The sequence below is a fragment of the Triticum aestivum genome, chromosome 3A (genome assembly GCF_018294505.1).
Source record: "Triticum aestivum cultivar Chinese Spring chromosome 3A, IWGSC CS RefSeq v2.1, whole genome shotgun sequence".
NCBI classification, from domain to species: domain Eukaryota; kingdom Viridiplantae; phylum Streptophyta; class Magnoliopsida; order Poales; family Poaceae; genus Triticum; species Triticum aestivum.
This window is the reverse complement of record NC_057800.1, coordinates 737,173,296-737,182,676: the sequence shown is the minus strand read 5'-3', so window position 1 is coordinate 737,182,676 and position 9,381 is coordinate 737,173,296.

The following is a 9,381-nucleotide window of genomic DNA, read 5'->3' as shown; positions in this document are numbered from 1 at the left end:
GTCTCGTAAAAAAAAAACTTTTCAGTTAAGATAGACTCAACCAAGAATAGTACAGTATTACAGTCATAGAACTAAACAAGATCCCTTGATGAATATTCTCCATCATATTGAATTTGACCGTGCGTCGAACCACATTATATTGAAACTAAGATCTTATTATGAGTTCGTTGCTACTCTAAGACTCCACATGACTCAAGCTACAACTATATTGTCTTATTTAGATGACGCGTCAGACAATTGGTCGGGAAAGGCTCAGGGAAGTGTTAGCGGCAATTCAGTCGGTGAAACAAACACCTTCAGGCAGTTGGTCTTGAAAGGCTCGGGAATGCCCACGCAAAGTTGGTCGAAAATACCGTCGGACAGTCTGTTGGCATAAAATGTCAGTCGGGAAAGGATGACCGTCGACCAAGACTTTTCCAATAGCCGTCAAATAGTCAGTTGGCAAAGGTATGTCGGCCTGGAAAGGTTTTCGCATCTCGACTTTCCCAAACAAACGGGGTCAGTCGATAATAGTCTTTGCCGACCGACTGTTTGCTGAAGCGCTATTTTCCCTTCCAACCTATCTGTTGGGGATGTAGTGTTGTGATGTATTGTCTGCTACGTCATAGTCAATTTTCTAGCAAAATTGTTTTCTACTTCACTCTTGTTTTGTGCTTCCAACTTCCTAGACTTCCGCTCAACGCCGTCACACACTAAATACTGATCTAAATGAAAGTAAAAAATAACTCTCTTATTATGTGCCACACATAAAAGGAACTCCTACTTAACAACATCACTTATGTTGACTGCATATCAGAGATCATGATGCCTCACGACCATTCTGTTGGATAGACCTTTTCAGAACCAACACCTATATCTCTGCTCCTCCATATGCATTTTCCATTCACACGTTGACATGTGTGACGAACACCACAACTATATATCTAATACTTTGACATTCTGCACTTTCTACCTCATTGAATCCTCCTACTCTCCATGACCTATCCTTGTCCAGCACCTAGTATCATTGTTCACAGGTCTAGTCATCAAATTGTAGCTGACTGCGTATACCTAATGAAACAAGCTAGGATGCTACATGGCATTCATATTTTCTACCTAGCTCTATGTAAAAATAGTTCTATTCTAGTAAATAGCACCCTAACCATCTATGTTGTGCATGTCCTTGACTTGCAAAAAATATTATGACGTTTTATCCTCTACAAAGTAGACTCTCTTTCATAAAACTAACAAACTGAATCATTCGGAGAGGAATAAACTTGTGATGTCCTCCTTACGACCTTACCTCAAATAGATTTTCTTCATATATGATTTATGAGAGAAAGGTTAACTAATTCTTAACGTCTTATGCTCTTGTCCGTGTGATGGTTATTTTTGGAGGATTGATTGGACTATTGTGCCTATACTAATTTAACAGTGTATGACAACATTCTTCATAATTCATATGTTCCGTAATTACATCTGTCATACAGAAGCTTCTAAACATATGTACTTTTGTTTTTAACATCCAATCAATCAAATATTTAGATTAGAGCTGTTGTCCTTAGGGGAAAAGCACATATCCTATTTTTTGGAGTGCTTAAACTATGCAGGGTTTCAAAAGAGTGTCAAAATTATTTTCTGTTTCGCAAATTCTGACAGTCAATGTTTACATTTGTTAGCACGTCTCATGCCACATTTTTAGTCCATCCGATCTATACTCTTTAATATTGGTTGATGTTTCATATTTTTAAATATTTTGTAGCCTTTTATTCAATTTGTCTCTTATCCATACGGAGTCTCACATGCATATTTATTTGGAGCGCTCAAACTATGCAGGGCTTCAAAAGAGTGTTGAAATTATGGTGAAACATTGATTAATTTCCGTTTCGCAAAATTTCTGACACTCGATGTTTACATTTTTTTAGCACAAGTCATGCCTAGATTTTTCGTCCATCCATACTCTTTAAGATTAGTTGATGTTTAATATATTTATATAGTTGGTAGCCTTTTATTATATTAATCTCTCATCCACATTGAGTATTCACATACATATATATGTCGAGTGCTCAAACCGTACATGGCTTCAAAAGAGTGTCGAAAATATTGGAAAATTTGATTAACTTTTATTTATTTTCGCAACATTTCTAACACTCAATGTTTTCATTTTTGGCACAAGTCACGCCCAATTTTACGTCCATCCATAAGTTTGACCGCTTATTCCATAACATGAATGTGTGCAATGAACCAAGATTGCCACTGGCATGGCGACATGAGACTAGGTGCATGTCACAAGGTTCACCTCACTTGCAATGAAGTCTGTGTAGATCTTTAGGATTACTTTATGCAATGGGCGGTATATTTTCATTCAATTAGTGCTATAGCTTGTTGTTTTGAAATGTATATAAAGTTGCGCCCAGAATTGTCTAATTTCTGTTTTTTTATCATGCTCAACATATCCCTTGTTGGGGAAGGGCCAAGTTCATGCGTGTGGCCAACCTGCCTATCGATGTGGAGGGCATAGTTCAGTTTGATACGAAGATGTTAAAAAATGGCATACCCGTAACCCTCAGTGTCACCAATAAGGCAAGAAGAACATATTTTAGTGGTCCAGGTTGGATTCAGATTGCCACATAATTAGGGACGCAAGCTGGAAATACGTTCTTACTATTTCTGTGAAGAATTTGAGGAGGCCCAACGTGGCAACACAATATATTTGTGGTACGATGTCCCACAGTCACCATATTACGCATGTTTCGGTGGTGAACCGAATATCATATAAGTACTTGTATGGTTCTAGCTAGCACTTTATTGAACATATATGTGTTGCACGCACTTATTATGTTGTGTAAGTAACTACCCCCCCCTCCCCCTCCCGCGCCGCCACCCAGTCGACTCGGGGGGAACCCTAGCCTCGCCACCAGCCGCCCCTAGATCTGCGGCCCCTCGTGTCGCCGCGGCTGGAGGGGACGCCGGCGAAGTCCGCGCGGCCCCAAGGGTGGTGGCGGCGGGGCGTTCTTGCTTCTGTGGCGTCAAGATGCGGGGCCATGGCCTCCCGGCGGTGCGGGGTGATTCCGGGGCGGGGCTTCTTCTCTCACCGCGGCGCTTCCCCTCTCTGGCCAGCTCTCATGTCCCCGGTGGCATCCTCCTTCCCTGGCTACGCGCACGAGAGTGGCGGTTTTGGCCATGGGGGCCACGACTGAGGGACCCAGCGCCCGCTGCGTTGGCGTGCTGCGTCTTCCTTCTCTGGCGCGACCGGCACGGTCGTGGCCATGCGAGGTGCGCCTGTGGATGCTCCATGCGTTGGTGCTGCAGGCGGGCCCAATCTGGGCCCCACGTGGGCCTGCAACCGCTTTGCTTGGTGGTGGTGCGGATCTCCTCATCTTCGACGACGCGACGGCCTGCACACGGTGGATCTAGTCGTCGCTGTTGCGGCCTGGTAGGCGTGGGCCTGCGTTTTCCGGTGTCCAGCTTACCGGCGTTCCTCTCGTAGCAGCTTCGACCCCGACCCCCTAGAAGCTGCGCTCTTTCCGGCTTTTTGTGTTCGTCGACGTTCTGGCGGCTCCGACCCTGGCGCTCTTGAAGCTGCGCTCTTTCCGGCTTCCGGGCTCGTCGGGCGTCGGTGTTTCGGCAGCTGCGGCCTTGTCGGTCCAGATCTGCGTTTTTCCAGATCTTGGCTCATCGACGTGCCAGATGCTGTCGCCTCCCATGTGATGGTTCTCTACGCCTTGTTATCACCTCTCCAGCCCCGAACGCTACACCTTGCGTCGCCCCACCTTCGCCAGATCCAATGCTCGCGCTTCTGGTGGCTCCTGGTGCCACTTTGGCAGTGGGCTTGGCTCCCCTTCCAGCGATGGTAGCCCCAGCTTATGACATGTTCTCATATTCGGATCCTGTCCCACGACCTTGGGATTGTTCGGACATCGTCCAGGGCAAAATCCCTGCTTGGCTTGCTGATGTTCGCAGCGGCGACACCTACGGGTGCCGTTCCCTTCCTGGAGCCGCTGCCACGGCCTTTACACCGTTCCCCTACTCGAGCACTGGGGGAAACCCCAGGTGCAGTTCCTCGGACCGGACGATGACGACGTCATGGCGTCGTCTTATTTGCTCATGGCGTGTTTGGTACTGGATTCTGAGTTTTGAGGCATCTTCTTGGTTGGGTTGTTTCGCTTGGATAGGATAGTTTAGCGCTGTGTTGTAGCTTTTTTTGGGCCGAGCAGCCCATGTCTCTCTTCTTTGGGCGCTATGTTTACGCCATCTTTGGTTGTGTCATGTGATGTACCCCTCCCCCCTCTATGTTCTCACTTCAACTTCTTCTATCAATGAAAAGATACGCAAGCTTTGCGTATTCGCGAAAAAAAGTATTAAACATTACAGAGTGGTTGAACTGAAGTGTGTATGTGAAGTGTGCTTTTTATGACTTTAGGGTACTGATATTATTGCTAAACTGAAAGAAGTTGTAACTGCACCACAAAATGCTGACATGGCATTGTTTGTTTTGGTTATCATAAGATAATTGTGGTGAGTGCAAGTGGATGCCCGCCAGAGGTAAGTATATAATTAATGGCGGGCATGCGCCCGTCACTAATGATGTGATAGCAATGGCGGCAGGTCAGTGGCGGGCGCCCCCGAGAGTTGGCCCGCCACTGTTATTCTTTTTGCGCCCGAATTACTAGGCATTCCTGCAGTAGTGGATATTTTGGCCCACTGACAGTCACTAGCTCGAGCTCTGCTCTCTTAAGCTCTGTCGTGCCACATGCTTACTCTTCTCTCTCCCTAACTCTCTGCACCCAATCATCAGCGACTAACCGATGATCACTTTAGTAGCTAGCCGTGCGCTCGTCTAAATTACAGAACCCAGCGGGGTTCTATGGGGGGTTTGTATTCTGGAATGCCAAAAATTTGGTTGGGGACTAGTAAACCGGGCCATACAATAAGAGATAAAATGTCAGTTTATTCATTATTACATCGTAACGTGTAACAACAAAAACGGTGGTTCTTCTTTCAAAATAGGTGGGAGACCAGGATCCTTCAAATAATAAGCAACATTTATTCAGCAAAATGTAACAGCTGCAAGAAATGTCTGAATAAAATATTTGCAGCAACAGATAAACCCTGTAGTGAAAGAATGCTCATTTATACACAAGCAATGAAAAATGCAACATGTTTATGCACTTCCTAATGTAACTTGCCGTTAATACTGGTCATTAAACTGAATGCAAGGAAACAATATGTTTATTAAGCAGAATATCTCAATAAACGTTTATAATGCTGAAGCTCATACCAACAGAGGACATGCATTGGTAAATGCACATAAAAAAAATAACACTTGCTATCAAAGTATATCCATAACTGCATATAATCAAATGAGCTATCCCAGTGAAATATGTTGAACCATAAAAGATGATGTTAATTGCAAAGCCATAAAAAACAACCATGGAAACTTGTTGACAGAAACAATACTATTGACAGTGCTACGCTGCGAACAACTCATACTAGCATGGCCAAGAGGTGATCTCATTTTCCCTCTATGTGTCCTCGTTCCAGGGATTCCCTTCTCCTCCGCTAGCCGCTACAACAGTAGGATGGGCTGGGAACCCGGGATCTCTGGGTACATAGGGTGTGGGAGGAGTGTGCCGGGGAGGTCGTGCTGGAGGTGGCGGCGTCCTCGGTGGTGCCACCAGTGGTGAATTTTATTCTCTGCTCTTGTCCTTGTCGCGTCGGCGTTTGCTCCCGCGCCGGCATTGGGTGTGGGAGACCCAGTTTGGGTGTTTGGGCCGGCGTGCAATGCTAGGTTCGGGGTTTGCGGTTCATGGATTCGGCGCTTTCCGCTAATGTGGTCTGAGGGAGACATCGGAGTCATGGACCGGCGAGCGTGAGAAGACCTTCGGCCGATGTCGTGGATCTAAGACTGATAGTAGAATGGGGGGTAGGTATGAGGAGGCAAGATCCTAGCTATGGAGTAGTTGTACACACGCGTTTTACGAGTTCAGGCCCTTCTCGGAGGAAGTAACAGCCCTACGTCTCGGTGCCCTGAGGCGGTCGACTGGATTATACGTGTGTGTGTGTGTGTGTTTACCAAAGTGCGAACCCCTATCCCAGAGGAGGGGGGCGGCTTATGTAGAGTGCGCCAGGACCCCAGCTCCCCTCCGTTACACATGGTTCAATGTTCATAAAGGTGGGGCATTACTGATAACGTCTACAATAAAGTGTTATAAATGCCCATAATGCTATGGTTTAAGTCGCGACCGTTGCAGAGTGGAGGGCTTCTCGTCTTCTGGTGGTCGAGTGTCTTCAAGGTGGTCGAGTGTCTTTAAGGAAGTCGAGTGAGCACATCTTCATGGTCGAGTGGATGATATTTTCTCTTCGACTGCTTCTGATTCTTTGTAAAAGATGTCCTCGGGGAGGGTATGCTGGACAGGTCCATGACCCTACCCTAGGTACATAGCTTCATCATTAGCCCCCGAATGGATCAGGGTTCGAATGAGGAAGGGGTTGAGAACACTTCCGACCCACTCTTTGTGCTATGAATATGCCTTGTCCTGAAACAATGAGTTGAGGAGACGACGTCGACTCCTTTCTCAGTCGCCTTGGTCCATTCTTGGTTGTTGTCGAGTGAACTTTCATGGTTGAATTCCAAATGATGATGTAGAGGGTGTTTGTCTGAAGTCTGACAGGTTCTTCTGCTCTCCGTGGATCTCGCGGGATTCGAATTTTGGGAAGCGCGCCAGACGGGAGGAAACGAGGTCATCGGGACGGATTGGGTAAGTCTCCTCGATCCCCGTGCCACCTTTTTCGCCACGTACTGCGCGCGCGACTGTTGCGGGATTTGTTTAGATCGCTTGGGTCCACTAGTCAGCCACTCGGCGGAAGGTCTTACAAAATGTCTCGGGCCAGGCCCCTGCTCCGCACGCCACCATTCTCTCTTCTCTTTCTCCCGATCTCTCCGCCACTCTCGCTTCCGCCTCGTCGCTGGACCTCCGCTCGAGCTCGATCTGCCACCATGGGGAAGGATAAGATGGCGGCGCTGGAACGCGCGAAGAAGGCGACCGCGAAGGCGAAGGGCAAGCGGACCAGCCGGGGCGGATCCTCGTCGAGGTCCGGCCTGCCGGCGGGCTGGATCCAGGGCGACTGGATTCGCTCGGCGATCACGCAGGACGACCTCGACGACTTGGTGGAGGGGGGATTGATTCCCCACAAGTCAGTTGGCTCCCGGGGGATGAAACTGAGCCGCAGCCTAGAGAGGGTGAGTGTGTCCTCCTAGCAACCCACGTAGATCGCGGATTCTCGCTGCCTCCCCACCCTTTCTTCCAGGGTTTTTTGAACTTCTATGGGGCTCAGCTCCACCATTTCACTCCGAACACCATAGTCTATCTGGCCGCTTTCGTGTCCATGTGCGAAAACTTCTTGGGCTGTCGACCGCACTGGGGGCTTTTCAAACACATCTTCACTTGCCGTTCCCAGTCGGTCAAAAAGGCCAAGTTGAGTGACGAGAGGACGTGGGTGATCCAGATGTGCGGTGGTCTGGGGATCTAGATGAGGAGCAAGAGTACTTTCCCAGCGATGATCCTTCCTGACTCGGTCCGGGGCTGGCAGTCGACTTGGTTTTACTGCAAGGACCAGCCAACCACTGGCCAGTCGATTGGACTTCCTCCTTTCTCCTTGGCTCGAGTGGAGAAGCCTGCTCCCCTGAAGGTAGTTCCAGAAGAGAAGGCGCAGGTCAAGGAGCTGGTCGAATGGGTCGTCCAGCTTGTCTGCGACGGAGTGACCGGGATGGATCTGCTGGAGGTCTTTCTCGGTCGACACATCCAACCTCTTCAGGCGCGCGATCATCCGATGTGGATGTACTCTGGGCTCGAAGATACCACTCGGATCCACCCGGAGGAGGTCAGCGAGGATATCTTGGAGAACTGGTTGAGGGGAATCACTGGCAACAAAGACAACCCTCGGGGATCCAGGAGGGTGATTCCATTCGACAACTCGCACCAGCCGGAGCAGGTATATTTCTGTTTTATCAAGTATCTTTCCGATTCACCACGTGATGTCCCGTTTGTGGTCGATTGAATGTCTTTTGATTGTTATCCTTTCAGGCCCTCATTGAAATGTACTCGATGCCCAACGGAGTGCAGGACCCCGGCGCTGAAGAAGAAGGGAGCGGGGGCGAGAGCGGCGAGGAGCATTCAGAAGCCGAGGAGGATGAGGAGAGCGATGAACCGACCGATGAGGAAGAAGTCGACTCGCCTCCTCGCAGGGAGAGGAGGTCCAAGCACACTCATGACCCGGCACGCGCTCCGGACTTGTTGGCTGCGCCGGTTGGGCAATCCTCGAAGCGCCCCAGGACATCTTCCCCGACGCCGACTGAGAAGCCTCCAAAGAAATCCAAGGTTGCGCCGCTTCCAGCGCCGAAAGTGCCGAAAGCCATCTCTTCCAAACCGCCCAAAGCTTTGCCTCGGATCAAAGTGACCGTTCCTACTATCTCCGGGTAACCATCTGACTTGTCCTTTATGTGGATTCAATTAACTGGGTTTAACCGATTGAATGCGGGCCTTTGCAGTGCTGCTACGTCAGGGACCTCTTCATACCAGTACCGGGACGAGGAAATGGAGGATGCGGTGACCTCTAACCCAGGTATGAACTCTTGCGATTTTGATTCTTGATCCTTTTAGGGTCGAGTGGTTCACTTGGGGTCGAATGTTCTGTCTTGCAGCTCCACCCAACATCATTGACCTTCCGGACGACGACGAAGATGTGGCTCCTAAGCCTAGGAAGAGCAAGAAGGTAACAGCTGGCAGGGTGGCTCGGCAGGAACCAACTGCAACGCCTCCCGTCTGTCAAGCTGAAGATGCGGGCAGGGCCGCTGTGACGTTCGCTGCACCCTTGCCGAGTGGGCACCCCACGTGGTCGACCACGCCTGTGGTTCCTTCAACTATCCAACTCCACACCACGGAGCCTCAAGCAGCTGCACCTGGGTCGTCTGCACATTTTTTCACCAGCTACCCCGTCCCAGACAACCAGTCGGAAGCGGCTAAGGGAGCCATCCGACAGGCTGATATGATGATGGAGCGGGTGAAGATAGTGCACGAGAGCAGTCAGGCTGCCTATGATGCTAGTGCCGCTCTTCGGGCCAACGTCGAGGTGAGTAGACTTTCCGACTGTTTTTGTTCTCGAAAAATCTTCTTCTGCATAATCTTTTGTTGTTCGCGTTGAATTAGAGCACCCACTGGGTGTTGTTATCATTTTTGGTAGTTTGGCTCTTCCACTCGGTCTGGGCGAGTGGGATCAGAACCGGTGGGGGAACGCCAAGTGCACCCACTGGGTGTAGTCCTCGAGACCGCGGTTGACTACTGGCAGTCGATTGTGGTCTGAGTTCTTCTTTACTTGACGGTGCAATTGTCCTCTCTCTCT